This window comes from Acinonyx jubatus, chromosome B1 (assembly GCF_027475565.1).
Source record: "Acinonyx jubatus isolate Ajub_Pintada_27869175 chromosome B1, VMU_Ajub_asm_v1.0, whole genome shotgun sequence".
NCBI lineage: Eukaryota > Metazoa > Chordata > Mammalia > Carnivora > Felidae > Acinonyx > Acinonyx jubatus.
In genome coordinates this window covers 193,709,366-193,731,082 of record NC_069382.1, presented here as the reverse complement: position 1 = coordinate 193,731,082, position 21,717 = coordinate 193,709,366, and the positions used below count along the sequence as shown (strand labels likewise).

The following is a 21,717-nucleotide window of genomic DNA, read 5'->3' as shown; positions in this document are numbered from 1 at the left end:
GATATTTAGCAGCATCTCTGGCCTTTACCCACTAAATGCCAACAAAAGCCCTCAGTTATGACAACTAAAAATGTATCTGGACATTTCCAAGTATTCTCTGGTGGTGGTGGCGGTGATGGGCGTAAGTCATCCCCGGGTAAGAACTATTGTTCTAGACCCTCAAGTCCCAGCTGATATATCCCAGACTTGAAGGAGGACTCAGCTGACTCACACAAAATAAATGATTCTTTCTGATTGTTTTGAGTTGTTAGGTTTTGCGCTTGTTTGTTGACTGCCAAAAGCCAACTAATATGGTCTCTGTAAAAGAGACAATATTTCCTCTTCCTGGATTGCAAAGAAAGACTACAGTTTCCACTCCTCTTTGGGTTTAGGTGACATCCATGTAGACAAGTGCCTGCCAACTGGAATGTGAGCAAAAGTTTTGCGTCACTCTGTCTCAAGCAATTAAAAGTGGAACATGCTCTCCAGAGTCTGTTTCTCCTACCTGCTTGCCTAGAAGGAAAGAACTCCAATGTTGGCAGAATATAAAATAGGAGCCTAAACATCTAAGTCAGGAAGGCTGCCTAATCTACACTGGACAGTGATGTGAGCGATGAATGAACCTTTGCCATCTTAAACCATTGAGATTTAGGGTTTACTTGTTATCACAGCAAACCCTAGGCTCAATCTTCATTCCTGACATATGTTCTATGTTACAAATAAGCTAAACTTATTTATCTTTTCCTCTGGGATGAGGAATGGAAAAGTTCCAGTTGGATTTTTCAGTAAATGAGAAGATTTCTTTAATCTTTTCGTCCAACATGTCAACTACCGGCATGCAAATCCCAGCTCTTACAGTCATTCATTCATTCACTAAATGTTTATTAAACGGCTACCAATTATCAACAACCACACCAAAAACCACACCGTGTACATGAATAAGGCATGGTTTCTACCTCTGAGGAGATCACAGCCCACTGGCAAAGGCAACCACGTTGAAAGAAAACTCAGACAACATGGTGATCACTACCGTGATGAATTTAAAACCACTTATTGGAAGAGTGTCAAAGAATTGGTGAATAACTGCTGGAAAAATCATAAAACAATCACAGGGAAAGTAATATTCTACATGGATGCACAAAAAAATAAAATAAAAATTCTAGTAGGAAAAAAAGGAAAGAATATAAGGAAATTATAACAATAGAAGAGAACTCCAGACAGGTGGAAGAACCACTTCAAAATAAATGGGAATGTGAAAAGTCCCCTGGCTTGGAAAAGAGTTGAGTAGTGTGGCTAATCTAGAAGCTTATGTTCTGCTTATTGATTGCTATGTTACCAACGAACCCAAAACCTAATGGCTTAAAACAAACAGCCATTTTCTTTTATCTCATGGTTTTGTGGGTAAGGAATTTGGGCAGGGTTTGGTTAGATAATTCATGCGATATTGATGAAGGTCCTATTTGGCTGGTGGATGGGCTAGTGTAGGGGGTCCAAGATGACTTTACTCACATATCTGGTGCCGTGGTGGATATGACTGAGTTCAGCTAATACTGTTGACCCTGAGTGCCAATATCTGGCATCTCCAGTAGAGGCAGGGGCAAGGACCCCAATTCTCAATGGGAGGAGTGTCAAAGAATTTTCAGGCAAGAGTAGGGGGTCTTAGCATCTCGTGTAAGGTGACACATCTTCCTTCCTCACAGAGGCCGACCAGGAGGAACATCAACACCCAACAGTTTATTCCTGACCCTCTGGGATAAACTCTCGCTGTGATCCAGACCCCTGGGAAGTGGAATCAAAGTTAGAGATGGCCCTGAAAGATCAGCAAGATTTTAACAAGCCAATTTGGGAGGACAGGAACCCCAATTAGACAGGACATTGAGTATGTTCAGTAGATAGAGAATATTTGCTGGTAAGGAAGGTAGAGGCCTATGGGGAGAGGAGATGGCAGGGCCTTTCCAGAGAAAAAAGAGATTGAAGCAGATGAGAAGAGGTATTAAGTGTGTTTAACTTCTGGCTAACGCCATGACTCTGGAAGGCACGGGAAGCGGTTGCTGGGTGATGCTAAGTTTCGCTTTCGAACAGGGTCAATTCTGGCCTCTGCCTGACTCGGTGAATAAAGTGCAACTGACATAGTCACGCCCATTCCTTTCTCTGGCTGCTTTGCACCAGGATGGCAGAGCGGACTCGTGGAGACACAGATCCTGTAGCCCATACAACGTAAGATATTTACCATCTGACCCTCTACAGAGAAAGTTTGCCGACCCCTGCTTTGAAGATGAATCTGACAGCAAAGGTATGGCAGCCACTGGCCTGTCCGAGGCACAGACGGGGCCAAAGGAGGAGTTGGGCATTTGTAACCCTCTGGATGAGTGACGTCACAGTCGTGGGTCATGGTAGTGGGATTAGAAAGACAGGGAGAAGGTAGGAGGCTTTCTGGAGGTGGAGGGACACAGTTCTGTGTGTAGTTGAATGAGGGCCTCTGTGTGTGTGTGTGTGTGTGTGTGCGCGCATGCGATGGGCAGAGGGCTACAGGAGAAAAAGCTGGCAAATAGACCTGCTGGCCTTGCAGGACGCTACCAAAGCCGTTAGCAAAATGGCAGTTAGGGGGTGGTCATGGGACACGGGAGGAGAAGCCATCTTGGGAGGAGGGTGGTGAACCTTCTCTCTTTCCCCCCAATTGACATCACTATTTGGACATTAGCTAAGACAGGTGCTACAGTCAGGAATTCCTTCTGAAACCCCGTTCTACTCAACAGAGTAATTGCGAAAGACGGGCTACAGCGTCACAGCTTACGCACATTTCATTCATTGCGCGGCTCTGATAAACACCTGATTGACGGGGATTCTCTGCCAGTCCCCCAGACAGCTTTCCGTGTCTGACTGGATCATGCCGTCTCCCTCCTCAGGGTCTGTGCTCATGTTGTTTCCTTGGCCTAAACGTTGTTGGCAAACCTCACCCAACTCCCAGCTTTCCTGACTGCCTTCGACGGATGCCTCAGGGTTGCGTTTAAACATCACTTCCTCCAGGAAGCCTTCCTTGAACTCATAGGCTAGATTTTGTACCACAGGGCAACACCCTGGCCACACACCATATTTTCTTCTGTTATGCTGTTCTGTATGACTTCTCTGTGCATACTCTGGGCTTCTTCTGTGGGTTGCTTCCCCTGGATATGAGCTGTCAGAGGACTAGGGGTATCGCATCTTCTTAAAGGATAGTCTTTAAGTTTTCATTTATTTATTTTGAAGGGGGAGGGACAGAGAGTGGGAAGGAGAGAGAGAGAATTCCCAAGCAAGCCCCACACTCAGCGTAGAGCCTGACGCGGGGCTCAATCCCACGACCTGTGCCGATATCAAGAGTCCAACCGACTTAGCCGCCCAGGCGCCCCGACGTTGTTGCATCTTCTAGATACAGCACGACCCTTACGAACTGCTAACACAAATTCAGTAATACAACACGTAATAATAACCGGCTCTTACTGAGGATTCCAACATTAGGCACTAGACTAAGGGTTTCACACAAATCAGTTCAGTCTTCAAATCGATCCCCCGCAGTAGGTACCATTGCTCTGCCCACTTTAGGGAGAAAGGGACTAAGGCTCAGAAGACTTGAGACTCTTGGTCGTACTCAAGGTGACACAGCTGTCAGATGGCATAACCAGGCCTGAAATGCAACTCCACAGAGTTAACCGTTATAAATATCGGGCCTTGAAGGGACACGTGAATGAATACATGAGGAAGAGGAGGAGGAGAGGGAAGGAAGAAGAACAGATTTTATAATATGACAATTTCCTAGGTGTCTCCAGGTGGTTCTACCAACAAGGGGAGAAACACAATTAACACTTACTTAGGACGTTACTGGAAACGCTTTATCTATGTCAACTCATTTACTCTTGGCAACCACAGTCCTGGGAGGTGCATTCGATTAATATCGTACCATATCCAGAATTAGACCACCACACACCCCTCCCAAGCCATCACCCCATCTGCATGCGAGCTCCCATCCCCTCTGGCCCGGCTCATGGCTGCAGCCTCCCTGTCCCTGAACTTGTTACCCCATAGTCCTTTCTCCACCTGGGAGCCAGAACGACACTTTGAAAATACGGGTCACATCCCATCAGGTACCTTTTCAAAGCCTCCAGTGGTTCCTCAACGTAGAGTGAAATCCAGCCACAGCAACTCAGCTCTGTGGGGGCCCCAGCCACCTCACTCCCCTCTGGATTCAGTCCAGCCTCTCTCTGCCACCACACCAGCCTCCCCTGCTCTCCTCAACTCTGCCAGGTACGCTCCTGGGGGTTTCCTCTGCATGGAATTCTGTTCCCACATGTATCTGCGCTTTTACTTCCATACCTCCTCAGTCCTTGCTCGGATGCCCCCCTCTCACGGAGGATTTCTCTGGACACCTGCTACAGGACTGCCCCACCGCCTTCTTCCCACCCTGCACCTCTGATCCCCCTTCCCTGCCTTCCTTTCCCCACTAACAGGCAAGTACTGTGCGGCAGGGTTCACTTAGGGGTTTGTTCATTTTCCCCTTCCTCCAGCTAGCTCCCAGAAGGCAGGATTCAGGAGCTGGAGTCTCTCCGGCTTTTTCCTAGATCGCCAGCACCTGGCAGAGAATAGGCACTCACCAAATGTGTGTAAGAGGGAGGAACAAATGGACTCCCATTTCATAGCCGAGGACACTGAGAAACGTAATTGATGGCTGGCCAGCGTCACAGGCAAGTGACTGGAGGGGTGGGCATCCAAAGGCCGCCGCCACCGGGCCCCGATGAAAGCATAACCACACTCCCCCACTGCCTTCTGATGCGGCAGGAGCTGGGGGATCATAGGTTTACAAATCAGAGGGGCCGGGACGGGCTCCTGGTCAACACAGCTCTGTGACCTCGGGCAGGTTCAGTCCCCTATCTCCAAACCAGCCATGGTAATACTGACCCTGCAGAACGCATATGCAGGATGGTTTGCACGGTCTCTGACCTGCCGTAGGTCTTCGATAAGCAGACGCGCAAAGTTTAGCATTGTTGTCACGATTATTATCATGACTATCACGGACAAGTTACCGACCCCTGTCGCCCTAGATTGAAACCGGTGGGTATCAGGTGCATCCAGCATCTGGGCTTTATTGTTCTGCTGGAAAGGCAGAGACTCACTTCTGCCTAAGCTGCCAACCTGGAATGCTAATTCTTTTCATTTTCTGTCAGCGCCCCTGGTTTAGAATGGCAGGCCTACAGGCACACAGCGCATCGGGGTGAAGCTGTTTTGACTCTGACTTCAGGGCCCTTGAGAGAGCCGCTTGACTTCCCTGGGAGGAGTGTCTCGTTCGGAATCATTTTTTCCAGGAGTGAGTGAGTAGCCTCATGACACCTCTTGCCATCTTGCCTTGAAGAGCTTGTCCGTGGTGGCGGCCAAGGCAGTTGGGCGTGGGAGGAATTTAAAGTTGTTTTTCACGCACTGGGTGGGGGAATTCGTGGTTAGCTGAATTTCTCCCGTGGTGAAATTTGGTGCCAACCTTCTTACCTTCTCCACTAATTTCCTATATTTCCTGAAGTCTTAGTGGGGTGGGAGGAAAGTAGTGTTCCAGAAAATTTCAGGGAAATAAGAAGCCAAAAAGGGCAGGCGGTAAGGCATAATGAAGTAAAATAGAGGCATTAGCACCTTTCCTATTAAAAGAAACTTCCTAGGAAATCAGAGGACTATCCCAGGGCTCAGGAGAGATGATGAAATCAGACCCCATCCCGCCCAAGACAGAGTGCTCTCTGACAAAGGGCCTCAACCCCTGGCCAGTCATTGCTATGGAGGCTGCGTCTGTCTGTTAAACAATGTGCATGGAAACAGTGTCCCGGGAGTTTAGAATGCAGACAGACAAAGAGAATAGGGACTATTAACTTGGCAAAAGGATCGTTTTAGGTTTTGCGAGGGTTAGGATTGTTTACCCTTTTGTTGGTTGGCTGAGGGTGGAGAGCTCAGGAGGGAGAACATTGGCACCTCTCCTGCCCTCCCCAGAAGCAGAAAATATGGCAGCCTCCTGAAGATTTGGCCCACACCCAGACACCCCACACAGCTAGAAGAGCCTAATGCCCTTGTTGGTATAAAGAGCTCCTTCCCCACCCTACTGGGACCTGGAGGGAGCCCAGGGTCCTTCTGCCTGTGGTGCAGGAGTGACCCAGCCTAGTAGGCCCATGTGGGCATCACTCTGCAAACCCTACGTAAACGCCTCCACCATGGCCAGTCTACCTTAGGAAGCTTCCTATTTCCATGTCTCTCCCAGTTACTTTGATCATGCGCTTGCTAAGCACTTTTAACACATTATCTCTGATTCCTCACTTTGGTCGTAGGAGTCATAGGCTGTTATCCTCACCTGACATGGAATCAAACTCCCTGAATGCTTCAATCATTTTCTCAGGTTCATCTGCTTTGTAATAGAGTTGGGATATGAACCCAGAACTCTAATGGCCAAAGCCACACGGTTAACCATTAGTCACTCTGTTCTCCTCTTGGGTCTGATACTCAATCTGTGAACCCTGACTGTGGAATCTGGTTCCCATGTCCCCTTTCTCTAGGACTAGATCTTGCTCCCTGGACCTCTGACAAAAACTGTGTTGGACTTCTCTTATCTCAAATGCAGGCCCTTGTTAGCTGCTGGAACAAAGCATCGCACAATGGGGACCTAAAGAACAGAAAGTTACTGTCATTAATTAAGCACTTAATTAATGATATCTGTAAAAACACCGTTTCCACCGAAGTCCAGATTCTGAGATTTTGGGTAGACGTGAACTTTGGAGGAACATTATTTAGCCCCCTATAGACCCTGCTATACAGTTTATCCCTTCCAGAATTCATATGTTTGGATCCTAACCCCCACAACCACAGATTGTGATGTGTTTTGGGAATGGAATCATTGCAGATGTAATATTGGGATAGGGTGGGCCCCTAATCCAATATGGTGTCTTTTTACAAAGGGCAAACATGGACACAGACAAGTACAGAGGGCAGACAATCCTAGAACAGATCTTTCCCTCATAACCCTCAGAAGGAATCAAACTTTCCAACACCTTGATCTTGGACTCTTGGCCTCCAGAACTGTAAGACAATAAAGCACCTTTCATTAAGTCACCCAGTTCGTGGTACTTTGCTATGTTATCTTATCAGCCCTAGCAAATGAATATAGAAAGTTTCAGCCAAAGAACCAGAAATGGGGTAAGCAATGACCAGGCCTTCCGCTAAGAAGGAACAGGCTCAGCTATGGCAGCTCTAAGAGACTAAGACAGGGCCAAACACGTGCCCCTACTTCAGATCAGAGAAGTCCAACATGGTTTTTGCTAGAGGTCCACGGATCAAGATCTAGGCCTGGAGAAAACTCATACACACCCCCAAAACTGTTTCATAATCATGCTGTGCCCTGACTCCTCCAAATCTTAACTTAGTGATCAGACCTAATGGCCGTGGTTACCATCCAATCATCCATCCCGTGGTTGATTCAACAAATATTTCTTCGATGCCTCACTTTATGCCAAGCACAAGCTATAGGGCCCTTGAGGTCCATAGTGAACTGAACACAGTCTCTGCCTATGTGACCTTATAATGGTCTAGTGGGAGAGACAAACCAGGAAAGAGACCAAAGGTGGTGTTGGGGTGCAAGGTGTCAGGCACTGTGATAGGACTGTGAGGGAAAGAGAAGGACTCAGCACAGGGCTAAGCTCCTGGCAGGCCCTGGCCAAAGGTGGCAATGTCACAGCCAAGGGGCAAAGGATGAACAGTCATTTTTTAGGGGAATCAGGAGCAAAAGGGGATATTACAGTCGTAGAGTAGAAGAAGTACAAAAGGCATGAAGGAGCACAGTAGACTTCTGGAATGACTGCCAGCTTGGTTTCCCAAACTGTTCCAGGAGAAGTGGAGAGGGAGCAGGAGCCAGATCATGAGTCACCTCTTCACAGAAGGAATCTGGCTTTGTCCTGATGGCAAAGAGGAGCCACCAGGCAGGCAGGGGAGCAACAGAGCCAGGTCTGAGCTTTGACTTGGATGGACAGCGTGGGAGAGAGGGGACAAGACTGTGTTGGAAGGATTCCTCATGCCTCTCTCCCCTGTCCCCGGCTTATTTCTCCACTGTACTCACCCCTATGGCTGCCCCTCCCCATGCACGGGGCGGGAGCTAGGCGAGATGTGAGAGTTGTCAGCCAGGAGTCAGTAGACTCCGGGCCAGGGTTTCTTTGGTTCCAAAACTAGGAAAAGCTGATCTCACAGATGCCAGAGCTTTAATACCTCCAGCCGCCCAGGCAGACGCTGATGCATCAATACAGAACCCACTTCGCTCGGGGGTTGGAGTATTTTGGACTAAAACCAAATTCTGTTACCTCAGCTCAGTCACTTCCCCTCTCCTGGCCTCAGTTTCCCCATTGATAAAGTATAAGCGACAAGGATACTCTAAGGCTGCTTTTAAGATTTTCAGAGTTTCACAAAATATAAAATAACATGGACAGGATATCTAGTGCTTCTCGTATGTCGAACTTTAGCTGATAGCATGATGGTTCTAGGGCCACACTGGAATTTGCCATTTTGAGCTCCTACTACGTGCTAAGCCCCATGTTTATTGTCTTACGCGTATTATGTTCTTCAGAGAAGCTTTGCTTAATCACCTGTATCATCGCATACATTAACCTATCACATATCACTACTGAACCCATGTATGCGTCTGTTTGCTTGTATCTCTTAATGAAGACATTGGGTTGTTTGTTGCCAAATCTCTAGGATAAAGAACAATACCTAGCACGTAACAGGTTCTCAGCAAATGTGTGTGGGATGGATTGTTGGATGAATGAATTCTGAGCAAGGTATTCTCATTGCTGGCCATGGGTCCAGACTCAGGCAGGCAAATGTTCAAGGTTGCAGAGACCGTAGCTTGGAGCAGAGCAGCTGGATTCAAACCCGGGTCCAGCATCCACGCCTCCCTCACGTGTATTCCCTCCATTGCATGGTCTTGTCTTACCCAATTCAAGTCACTGCCGTGATTCCTCAACTCAGTCTCCTAATGTTCACGCGACAAGGAAAGCTCTGGGCTCAGGTGTCTGCATTTGGTTCAGGAAATATGTATCATGATGGCATGAGTATGATAATAAGGAGAGACATGTTTAAAGCTCTGTAGCTTGTTATCACCCTACTTGGGCAGTCCAGCGTGGGCACTGTTAAGTCTCACTTCACGCTTCTTTCATTTTCTCCTTTCAACTGGGTGCAGGAGAAAGTATCTATTATTGCAAGAGAGAATCATTGACTCCATTTCTGTCTCCTTGAAGATGGAAGAAAGCACTCAGTTTCAAAGAACTCCCTTAAGCGATTAGTATCATTCCGTGTAGTGCTTATAGAGTCCTGGATTGCAAACTTCTGAACACCGGAGAGACCCCTTGAACTTTCGATTCTCTATTTCAAAAGAAATGAAAGAGACAGCAACTTAATTCTTCACTAACAAAGTACAATCCAGCTCTGGTTTGGAGGCAGGGGGAGGAGTTGGGGAACACCGTCTCCATTTCATATACACTGCAAGTTGATACAGAATTCTTCAGCTGTGTCCCTAAACTCCCTCCTCCCTATTTGAGAATGTCTGAGAAAACAGGAATGTAGAGTAGCGCCTGGACCCCTGTGATCACTTGAGAGCTAGCCATCCTCTGGGTTGGGCGTGATCCCGGGGGGCATCGTGGTCAGCTCGGCTAAAAGTTCTGCAACAACCCCCAGAGGTTTTGACAGCCAGCTGTGGACTTCCTATCTGGAGATGCCCAATCTTTAGGAGTTTTGCTAAGAGAGCGAACTGTTGTTTGGATTACCTAGCAGTAAATGTAGTAGATTCCTTGGACTGAAAATTATAGTTGGGCTTCCGCCTTTGTTAAATCATTCAAAAGGCAATGCAGGAGGCAGCTTCTTCATTGACCCTCAGGGGTCCCCACCCTCCTGGTTTTCACTGCAGGTATACCTCCCTCCCCTTTAGCATGGGCGGGAACTGACCCAGTGACTGACTTCTAACCAACAGAATACGCGGCAAAAGTGATGGGATGTCACTGCCTAGAAGAGGTGAGGAAAATTGTGACTTTCATTTTGCTGCCTTCCCCTCCCTCCCCAAACCCCTCCTCCTCTGTCTCCCTGGCTCTTCTCACTCTTAGGAAGCAAGCTGTCCATGGAGACATCCAGATTGCCGCAAAACCGAGGAAGGCCAGTAGTCAACAGCTGACAGGTAACTAGGCCTGCAGCCCGACTACCCACAAAGAACTCGATCTTGCCAAAAGCCAAGTGACTGAGCTTCCAAGAGTTTAAGCTTGCTGTCACACCTTAAGAGGACACAGGTCATCCTGTCTTGATTACAGCCTCTGAGGGATCCTGAACCAGAAGACCCAGCTATGCTACGTGCAGATGCCTGGCCCACAGAGAACGTGAGATAATACATGTTGTCATCTAAAGCCGTTCGGTTTAGGGGAAATTTGCTGTGCAGCCAAAGATAACTAATGCAGGCACTCTTTACCTGAAGGAGTCACCCAAAGAACTGTGGGGATCAAGGACAGTACCGCAGACATATAGGCAGCAGAAACTAGATTTAAAAATACATAATCAGAAAACATCCCATTAACCATCGCCAGAGGAATGAAATCCTCAGAGGTAATTTCAGTAAGAAATATGTAAGGCTATTTGTGTCAAAGTACAAAATACTATTGGAAAGTATAAAATAATACTTGAGTCATCAGCCTATAGAGCATATTTCTGGATGAGAAGACTAAAGACTCTAAACTCTTATTTATTTTCAAATTGTTTTAAAGTAGAAGGTAATTTCTATGAAAATCACAACAGATTGTCCCCTGAACTAGGAGAGATTAATCCAAATTTATCTTGTTAAAAAGAAAAACAATGTAAAAATAGCAAAGAATTGTTTCCAAACAGAAGTCCATCGTGGGAGAACTAATCTTATCAGATATTAAAATGCGATAAAGGTACAACGAGAAAAAGGGTGTGATTTTGACCTAGGCCTAAACAAACAGATGAAAGGAACAAAACGTGCATACCAGAAATATAATTCCTAAATTTTAACATTTTTGCATTTAGCACATAAACTCATCGGAATGTTCAGATCAGAGCAAATATAAATTAAAACAAAGTAATAAACAAAGAAACTCAGGGTATGGAAAGAGGTGATGTAAATCTATTACTGGGAAATCATGTGTGTAGGGAACATGGAGGAGGTTGTTATCAACATTGAACAGATAGCTCAAACAAATCAATAAGAAACATGCTTGGATGTCTATAGATAAATAAAAAAAAATAGTATCTCCTCCATGGCAGAAATGCGTTGGTTTAAAAAGCAATGCAAAGATGTTCAAACACACCAGTCGCCAAAGTCATACGAAATTGAAATCATCACAATGAAATCTCTTTGCTTCAATATCAAATTCTCCAAGTCGGTTTTGTTGTTGTTGCTGTTTTTTAAAATTGGTATGGAATTCTTTCAAGTATACTAAAAGACGAGAAAACTGTCAGGCATTGCTAATTTTTGTGTAAATTGTTGTAACCCATCAGGACAGCGATCCAACAATGTGCCTCCTAAGCTTTATAAATATCCATCATATTTGACATGATAGTTCCGCTTCTGAAATGTATCCTTACAAAGGCAATATATATAAACACATTCATCACAGCATTATTCATAGTTGTAAACTTTTGAAAGACCTTAAATGTCAACAAAGAGGGTTGATTACTTGTATCTTCTTATTTTTAGCTGTAAAAATGACATTTAAATGTGAATGTTATATCATGAAAACTTCTTAACATAAATGGCACCTTAAATAAAGTAGAATGCGCAATTTCCTCGAGAGGTTAGACATGTATATATTAAGATACATTATGGATATCAATATATGCTATATTTTTCAAGGGTAGATTGTAAACATATATTAAAATAACAATAGCTAAGAGCTCTATGTGCTTTGTCCCTGGAATGGACAGACACTTCACAATTAAATCCTCAGAACCCTGTTAGTACCTTGGCCTCACAGAGGAGGAAACCACCACAGAGGCATCGGAATACGCATCCAAAGTCAACAGCTTCCAGGCATGAGGCTGAGATTTGAAATTCGTCTCCCCCAATGGAAAGCCAGCGTTCTTAACCTCTGCTTTTGACCTTACATCTCCAGAAGAAACAAACAGAAACAATCTGTACCCAAATAATAATAATGACTATCTATGTGTGATAGCACTGGGAGTGAGTCTTTATTTTTTAAGGGTTTTCTCAAAAATATCATTTTCATAAATTAACACACATAACGCGGGAATTTCGGAATCATGAACTACCTACCAAACAAAAAAGGAACTGCAGAGGTATTATTATTATTTACTATTATTATCACCATCCCACCATCATCGTCTTCAATATCACCTTATATTTTTACACTTTCTAATGTGTATTTGTGAACGTGAATTAATTATTCATTATTTAGTATCATGGGAAAATAATCAAAATTAAGGGACACGTGATTACTTTTAAGATGGATTCCTTTGTTAGAGGAGATTAATGATATCACTTGCTCTAACAAGCTGATAGAAGGGGAAATCTGCATGTTAATTCCTGGGGTCTGTGGTGGTACGACAATTCTCTCTGCACACAAACTTGTCCCATGCCTCACGTCCCTTGACTGTATCCACAAATGTAAGATGAGGGGATTGAGTTGGATTATTTCTAGGCTACCTTCCAAATGTGTCATCCCAGGATTCAAATGGTGTCATTTAAATGCTAAAATTCATTTTCCGTAATAAAAATTCATTTTTGCCCCACTAAGTCACATATCTCTTTTTCTATAAGAAAAGTACACATCTTTAGAAAACGTGCTGGGGGTTCCTATACAGAAATATTTTCCTTTATGCTCTCTGTAAATTAAAAATTCAGTCACAGAAAGAGATGTTCCCCAGAAGAGTGGCAGTTTGCCTCTTTTCCACCTCAAGTGCCTGTCTGAAAGCTGTCTGCAAGACCCTCCTTTTCCAGCCTCATTGGCACCCCTGGGCTGCCATGATGGATTTCAGGGACTTTAATGATGTAGTGGCTCCCTATGCAGTCAATACACAAGTACATCGTTACTACTAAGGACCACACCCTTTCCTCGGTGCAGGGGCTGGAGAAATTTTCCGATTATGACTTAGACATTCCGGTGAATATCCTGCCTCTGAAACTCCCAACTTCCTCATTTTTATTATTTACTTATTTATTTATTTATTCATTTATTTTTGCACATCTCCCTTGGAGCTAGATGGCTTCAAATCCCAGTTCTACCACTTTCTTAACTGTGTCACTTATGTCTCCTAGCATCCCTGAATGTCACAGATCAATCTTCATTTACGTAAGAATTCCCATGAGAACTCATTTCGCTAAGAATTCCCATGAAAAGTTACAGACAATATGTAAATGACTAGACTTCACATCTCCTATATTTACTGATGCTATCAGGCAACATCTCAGCTTTGGAGAAACAAAGGCACGTTAATGACCTTAAAAGAATTACCTCTTTGACATTTGATGGAATCTTTTCCATTAAACTCTATCTCTGAATTCAGGAATTTCCTTGATCTTTCTAGAATTGCTATAAATGGGGCTTTCAATAAAATAGATGCCCCAGTGCAGTCGGTTACGCTCTGTTATGCCTGTTTCTGGAGAGAATGTACATAGAATGTCACGTGGTAGAGTAATGGATCAGGCTCAAGTTCAAAAGGGAAGCCTGGAGTTCTGCTTGGATTTGTTTGGTCTGACATGCTGAGAAACTTGCAGTGCAGAAATTGAGTGGACAGTCTGGAACTCTTGATAGAAATCTGGAGTTATCAGCATACAGAAGGCCTTTGAAACTGGTGGTGAATGAGATCGCCTGCAAGAAAATACACAAAGACAAAGGTACTTATAAGGAGAAAATCTTGAAAAACATCAACATTCAAATATGGAATGGTGGAGGAAGATGCATAGAATGTAGGCATAGAAATGACATTGAAAGAGTTAAAAAATAAGAAAGAAAGAAATACAGCCTTTAAATAAACACAGTATTTCAGGAGAATTTGATTAATTGCCTCGCCATTGAGAAATCAAGTAAAAAGAAGACTGAAAACTATTTTTTAGATTCCACCACAAAGTGATTATCTGAGTCTGGGGTAGAAAACTATTGTTCTTTTCTTCTTTATTGGGCACTGTGCTCTACACCTCTGCTCCTTTGTGAAAAAGCGCCTTCCCTCCCTCTTCAGTCTGTACTGTTACTCTGGGAAATGTCCACTGGTATAACTTCATCTTGACTCCCAGCCACAGTTGCTTGAGTCAAGGGTAAGCACCTGGCCCAAACCATATCCATAAGAATATGTAGCTAGCAGTTGGGAATGAAATCAATATTCAAGCCAAGTTTGTCTGCTATCTTGCGTTGAGTGGAAGTACATCAAGAAAGTTAACTGTGGCCATTTTGCTTCATTCAAACCATGAAAAAGAGAAAGCTTGTCTACAGCAAGAAAAATGCATACTGGTATATGAGTTTGTGTGTCCAACTTCTCCATTGTTGTAGATTCATTCTAGTCTTAGTTGTCATGAACCTGTATCATTACAATAAATCCTTCTTTATGCCTCAGCTAATTCAAGGTTGATTTATTTTGTTTATAAGATGAATATTTTGACAAATAAACGAATTTATGCTACGGTAGCTAACATATATTATGAAAAAGTTACAAACTACTTAATCTTGAATGCTTACACTGACCCTATTATTAAACCCATATCATAGGCAGGGAAACTGAGGCACATAAAGGTCAAATAACTTGCCTAATGTCATGAAGCCAGTGAGTAGCAGAGCTACGTCTTAACAGAGGTACTCTGGATCCACATTTCATGCTCTAAGCCACTATACACTATATACTCTAAGTGGCTCTAAGCCACTATATACTATGCATTTACCACAAGTAGTATTAGAAGCAGCAGGTGGTCAGAACTGGTAGGGTCATATGGATAGTGGGAGGAATGACAAAGTATTTCTCCCGGACCAGGAAACTTGCCATGCCTGTTGTGTTGTACTGAACTGATATTAAAAACTATTGTCTGTTCATCTGGGGTCTTGGATGTATGTATTGAAGCTAAAGTTTAGAAGTATTTTATCAGGTCATCATAAATATGTGTGTGCAGTTACGTATGACCTTCTGGAAGATACAATAAGAGGAGTATTATCCAATTTAAGATATTGTAAATTAAAGCAAAAAAAAAAAAGAATATTAGGACAGGAGAATATCTTTACTAAGGAAAAGACTTTCTACTCCTAATTAGAGACCCCAGGCAATTGTGTATTATAATAGAGATGTAGATTAGTGATATCTGGGAGGAGTCAGATAACTTAAGACTACCAGAACCAGCATTTCTCTCCAGAAAAACTTCCACAATGTCCCTCATTTTGGGGACCAAAGTTTTGAAATCTTCTTTCCTAATCAGTCAGGATGTGGGTCAAAGCAGGGCCAATATTCTACAGTAGATAATACAGACTTCCAGCATCAAACCCTGGAAGTTTATGTACAAAAGCAATCTCCCAGTGCACAGAATTGGGTGCAGCCATATAGTTGACCTTGAATCTCATTCCTTGATCAAAAGAAGTGATTCATGAAGTTCATCTCCATGGGCTCCATTCATTCTGTCATTGATCTCACTGTAATTGTCCAACAGAATGTGGTTTATGCTCTGGATCAATGTTCAGCATAAGCTACATCAACTTTCCTCCTTGTTTTTCCTGAGTCTCCTTCACCATTGTATATCAGCATGTTTGGAAAAAATCTATAGAACAAAATAGTTAAAAAGTAATCTGAAATAAAAAAATATAAGTATCAAAGCTCAGGTTTTACCATATATTAGCTGTATGAATTTAGGTGTTGTCTCATTTTGTTCACCACACACACACACACACACACACACACACAGAGATATACTGTGGACCCAGAATTCAGTTACCCACATCATTATTTCTAGATGCCAAACCTAAAAATTACTTGGTGTTCCTTCAGTCATTTGCAAACATTGTTTTGGGCTCCTAACATGGGCCAGACTCTGAGCTAAGCAACAAGTTAGTCCCTGCCTTCATGCATATATAAATGAGTGGGGCAGACAAACATTAATTATACAAGTCTATAAAAAATAATAAAGCTGCAACTCCGAGAGTTGTTATCAAAACTCATGGTGGGAAGGTTTTTATTCATTTAGAGTGGGGAAGTTTTGAAATTGTACATATGAAAGACTATGTGATCGGAAACCAAGAGGTGAATCATAGTGGATGCTCATAGCTTTGTCTGTCTCATATCCACCACATTTCTGGATCTTCTTTTCTGAGATCTGTCCTTCCCTCCACGCATCCCATCTACAAGGTCACCATGAGAGAGTCTGTGTGATTACACAGTATGGCACCAAACCTTGGCCACTATTGGTTAGTGAAGAAATTGGTGCCTCACTCAAGTTGGATCAATTGAAAAGGTCCTCAGGGAATGTGGAATCCATCCGAGGGATGATGGGCCTGGCTGTTGTCTTGACCTGAAGTGATGCAACCCAAACACTATTAACTGCCACCATTTCTTCTGTCTTACAGACTCAGAAATAGAGACCGCCTATTTGCAGCAACAGAGAAGAGAGAACCAAACATGTGAAGAGACCCAAAGGTGAGATACACAGGTAACAAGGGGTGGCTCCATTGGTGGCCGAGGTGTTTGTTGGATTCCATCGTTGGGTTCTGCGAGATACCGTGGATCCTTGTTACAACTTTCCTTTTTGCCTTGTGCATTTGTTCAATTTGGGTTTCTGTTGCTTGTCATTAAATGGTAGAGTCCTGACAAATACCTCAGTAAAAACAGTTTCAGTGAAGCAGCTCGGGTGGAATTCATACTGAAGTGAATTGAGAGTGGGAATTAGAAAAGTAGAACAGCATCAGTTGGCAACCTTTGGGAGAAATCGCTCTAAAAGTGGAGCTGGGCTTGGGGTGCCTGGGTCGCTCCGTCAGTTAAGCCTCCGACTTAAGCTCAGGCCATGATCTCGTGGTTCGGGAGTTCAAGCCCTCCATCAGGCTCTGTGCTGACCACTCAGAGCCTGGAGCCTGCTTCAGATTCTGTGTCTCCCTCTCTGTCTGCCCCTCACCCTGCCCCTCCCTCTCAAAAATAAATAAACATGAAAAAAAAGTGCATCTGGGCTGAGAGTAGGTAGGGAGGATGATAGAGAAAGCTAGTGACCGCCGAAGGTGTCACAAATGCAAAACATTAGTTTTTGCAAAGTAGCTGCCTTGCAAGAATGAATGGGTTATGATATATTTCTTTTTCCTGGTATTATTGTATTGTGCATATTTTAACAGTGAAGACGCCAAGAGTATACTTGAATGCAGATGAGTATATTAGTTTCAGCTTTCTGCATAACAAGCCAATCTAAAAGTTAGTGACTTAAAACAATGTTTTGTTTTAACTTCTGGTTCTGCAGATTGGCAATTTAGGCTGGGCTCAGCCACATGACTGTACAAGGCCAAGCTGGTTTCGCTTATCTATCAGTGGTCAGGAGACAGCTGGTGGTTTTCTGGGGCTGGATAGTGTAAGGTGTCCAAATTTCACGTGTGCCAGTTGGCTGGTTCCCATGTGGGGTGACAAGGCAACTGGACCACATGGCTTGTATCCTCTAATAGGCATGTTGAAGCTTGTCCCGTTCAGGATTGGAAGAGCAGGACAAGAGGGTAAGCGTTATTGGGCAAGGACTTTTCAAGTCTTGCCTCCTGTGTGCTACCACTTTTTGACCAAAGCAAGCCGATGGCCAAGCCCGGAGTCAGAGTCAGTGTCACAGGGCACTACCGTGGGGTGTGCATTGAGGGAGGCTTGAACAAGTTGGGGCTATTACTGAAATCAATCCACCACAAGAGGCATACCAAAAGAATATAGAAGAATGAAATGGGAGAACTGTTTGAGATGACTACATATAGCTTTCAGGTCCGTTATAGCCTTAAAATAGGAGGCAGATTTGCTGGAGTTCAATTGAAGAAGCCTCATTTGGGGGACATTTCAAATAAAATGTTGGTGCTGGTGCAGTATTTCATTTTCGTGGACTCCAATAATTTATTTCTTAAAGAGGAATGATAAAGCTGCCAAAGAGACCTTCCCTTTCAGAGATAGGGGCAGCCCATCACCAGCAGTGAGCTCCCCTCAGCTCTCTAATTACCGTCATGCTGACGGAGGTTAAATCTTTATGAAGATCATGCTTTTTATCACCCAATCTAATTTTTAAACTCAGATTCTCTAATCTCATTGAGATGTTAATAACCCGTGTTTTTCCTCCTCGCTTTTAGGTTTTTTGGCAGGAGTAAAAGATCTCTCCGTTCTCATTTATTTTGTGAAGAATGGCACATTGGTGGGCATGAGGGCTGCATAAAGGGTGCTTCATAAAGAACAGAGAGAGGAAGAAACTGACAAGAAAGGACCTCCATTTAATTCAGTCAAGAGAACTGTGGGTTCACACAGAATAAGCTGTCCTTGGAGAATGGATTTGCCCTGTTTAATTGTTACACCAGTTCTACCTTTTGTGAGCAGGGTGCCCTTGGACAAATTAACCTCTCTGAGAGTTAGTTTCTTCGTCAGTAAAATAAAGATAATTTTTAAGATCTGGTTCCATGTATCAGCTTCCTATTGCTGCTGTAACAAATTATCACAAACTTAGTGGCTTAAAACAACACAGACCTTTAAAGATCTTGAGATGGGAATAGGTTTTGGATTACCCAGGTGGGCCCAAGACATCACTAGTGTTCTTATAAGACAAGGGCAGAAGGGTCTGAGTTAGAAAACGAGGAGTGGGTGCGCCTAGGTGGCTGAACCAGTTAAGGATCCAAGACTGGATGTCAGCTCAGGTCATGATCTCAAGGTTGGTAAGTCCAAGCCCCATGGCGGGATCTGCAGTGACAGCATGGAGTCTGCTTAGAATTCCCTCTCTCTCTCTCTCTCTCTCTCTCTGCCCTCCCATCACTCTCTCAGTCTCTCTCAAAATGAATAAAAAGTTAAAAATAAATAGAAGTGACCTTGGAAGCAGAGGCTGGGGTGATGTATGGTCTTGAGACAAGGAGGGCAGGCAGCCCCTACAAGCGGGAAAGACTGGGAAATGGCCTCTCACCTACAGCCTCCAGAAAGAACCAGCTCTGTCAATCCATTTGAGACTTCTGACCTCCAGAACTCTAAGGTCATAAATTTGTGTGTTGGCTCATAAGAAAGTATGAATAAATGCCACTGTTGCTGTGGCTCTGCCTTGCCTTACTGTTGTTCAGGGATTCCTGCTCTACCTGCAGGGAAGTGTCCGAGACCCCTAACAGGACCTGAAGAGTGCTCAGAGATACATCCTGACCCTTCACAGCCCAGCCATTCAAAGCTGGTTATGTCCCATGCTGCCTCATTTCTCATGTATCAGGCCTCCATGTTTTTGTTCAAAATACTGCCCACCTCTAGCTACAGAAGAGTCTCTCCACCCTCATTAGATGGTGTCATTCTACGAATGGTACAAAATTCAATTCGGGTATTAGCTTCTTCAGAAAGCCCACCCCCGAGACCCTACCTGGCCAATTCCCTCTTCCCCTAGCCTGGCCAGGGGCCTGCTCTTAGCATCACTAACTGTGGGTTCTTCCTACTCTTCCCTTTATTGCGGGATTTATCCCGCCATCTTGTGATTATTTCACAGATGACTGATTTCCTCATGGGACTCTAGGTTTGGAGGGTGGAGTCATCCCTTTAACCTAAGTGCCTTTTACTGTTGGGTGCACAATCACGTGTTCAGATGAAGTTCATTAGGATAAGCACTCTCAAGGCAGGGGCTGATCTGTGTTGCTCTCCGAGCTACTTTTCTAGACAATCAAATGGTAGTGATGCTTTTAGCTCACGGCAGAGACCACATTGGGGACTTTACCGATTGACTGAGCTCTTTCGTATTGAAACAAAAAACCAGAAAGACTAAAATCAGGCAACATATGCCACAGGGACACCAACGATGTTGGCTTAAAGGGAAATTCACCTTTGGAATCATCAGGCGATAAGAAGAATGGATGGTTTCCATAAATGGATGCTTTACGTCAAAGTTCATGAATCGACAAGATGTGTCTGAGCACCAAACATCCTGCTTTACACATAGGTAATCTGCTTTCTAGATGCCTACTGCTCCTCTGAGGAAAATGAATATCAAAGAATGGTCCAAGTATATAAATTATATGGAATTGACTGTGAGTGACTGAGTCCCTAGGAGGAGGGCAGCCATGTGTCTCAGGTTTACAGTGTTCCAGATCTGAGTTTGACTCCTGGTTCTGCCATTTGCTCACTACATGACCTTCAGGAAGTCTCATCATTCTCTGAGCCTTGGTTTAGTACAAAAATCGTAATAATAATGTAGTAAATTTGAACTGTGCACTTCCTATGTGCGAGCCACCTCGCTAATCACCTCACGTGAGTTGATTCACTTAATCCCCACCTTCATTTGAGGAGATTATGTACCTTTTCATTTACATAAGAGGCAGCCCAGGGACAAAGTCGTTTAATGGCATTCCCAAAGCCATAGCCCAAGTAGCTGGAATGTCACCTAAGCACCCTGCTCCATCTCCAGACCCTCTGTGTTTGCCTCTGTGCGATGTCCCCCTGACTGCCGGGGAGAGTTACCACCTCTTGAAGCTGTTGCAGAGACCGACCTGGGTATGGAAGCCTATGGTCAACCCCTGGGAGCCAACTCATTATGAAGAATGGCTGCATTTCCCTCTCCCAGCACTTTTCTCTCAGCCTCACGTTGTTGACTTAGGCTGATCATCTTGGGATTTGAAGGATCTGATCTGGAGTGGACATACTGATGTTGTGCATGACTTACCTACCTCCGGCAGCAGCTGTGGCAAACCACGTGGGGAAGCAAATGGTAAATGACTCAGTTGCGGGGACGCATCTTAGTTAACCCTTCATGTCTCCACTGACGTTCTGCCTTCTGTTCTTTACAAAGGCTTCACAGATTTCCCCAGACCATTCCAAAGCCTTGTGGCCCTACTAAGTTATTTTACCCATTCACTCATTCCCTCATTCATTCAATAAAAGTTAATTGCACGCCCTCTACGTTCCAGGCACTGGGGACATGGTATAAACAAGACAGATGAGGCCCTGGTTCTCACAGAGTCTGCTTTCTGGTAGGGTATTCACAGGCAATATATAAATTAGCAAACAAATAAACAGACTAAGTTCAGATAGAAACAGTTGCTAGGACGACAATAAAAAAAAAAAATGAGGCACGTGACCAAAAGATGACCCATGTGGGCATTTGTTTTTAGAAAATAGGCCTTTGAGCGGAAGGGACTTTGAAGCTAAAATCTAAATGATGAGAAGAATGCCTAAGGTTGGGATGTTTGAGGCACAGGAGGAAAGCCAGTGAGCAAGGAAGGCGGAGGTCCAAGCTGAAGTCAGAGAGGAAGGGGGACCCCGATTAGGGAGGGCTTTGTGGCCAGGCCAGCAGAGGAGTATGTGATCTGATGAGATACTTCAGCTGCAGAGATGGTGGGGATGATGGCAACGGGGTTGGGGGCAGGGGGGAAGTGAGATGAAGGTAATGAGACCAACTAGGACCGGTTAGGAAGCCATTCTTGTACCCAAATGGAAAACGATTTTACCTCACGCTATGACTTGGAGTGACAGCGATGCCTTCAACATGTAAGATTTAACGTCTGCAAAGGATCTTTTGATGCATGCCACGAGCCCGCA

The 21,717-nt window shown here is 44.2% G+C and overlaps 1 long non-coding RNA gene across 1 annotated transcript in view; it reads left to right on the top strand.

Moving 5' to 3' along the window:
• The window catches only part of LOC128314591 (uncharacterized), a 34,503-nt gene extending 15,879 nt beyond the window's left edge, over positions 1-18,624 (top strand). Inside the window, exons 3-4 of the long non-coding RNA XR_008296418.1 lie at positions 16,575-16,644; positions 18,303-18,624. This is a non-coding gene — a long non-coding RNA (uncharacterized LOC128314591). The remainder of the gene's footprint in view (positions 1-16,574; positions 16,645-18,302) is intronic.
• Positions 18,625-21,717: the final 3,093 nt, after the last annotated feature.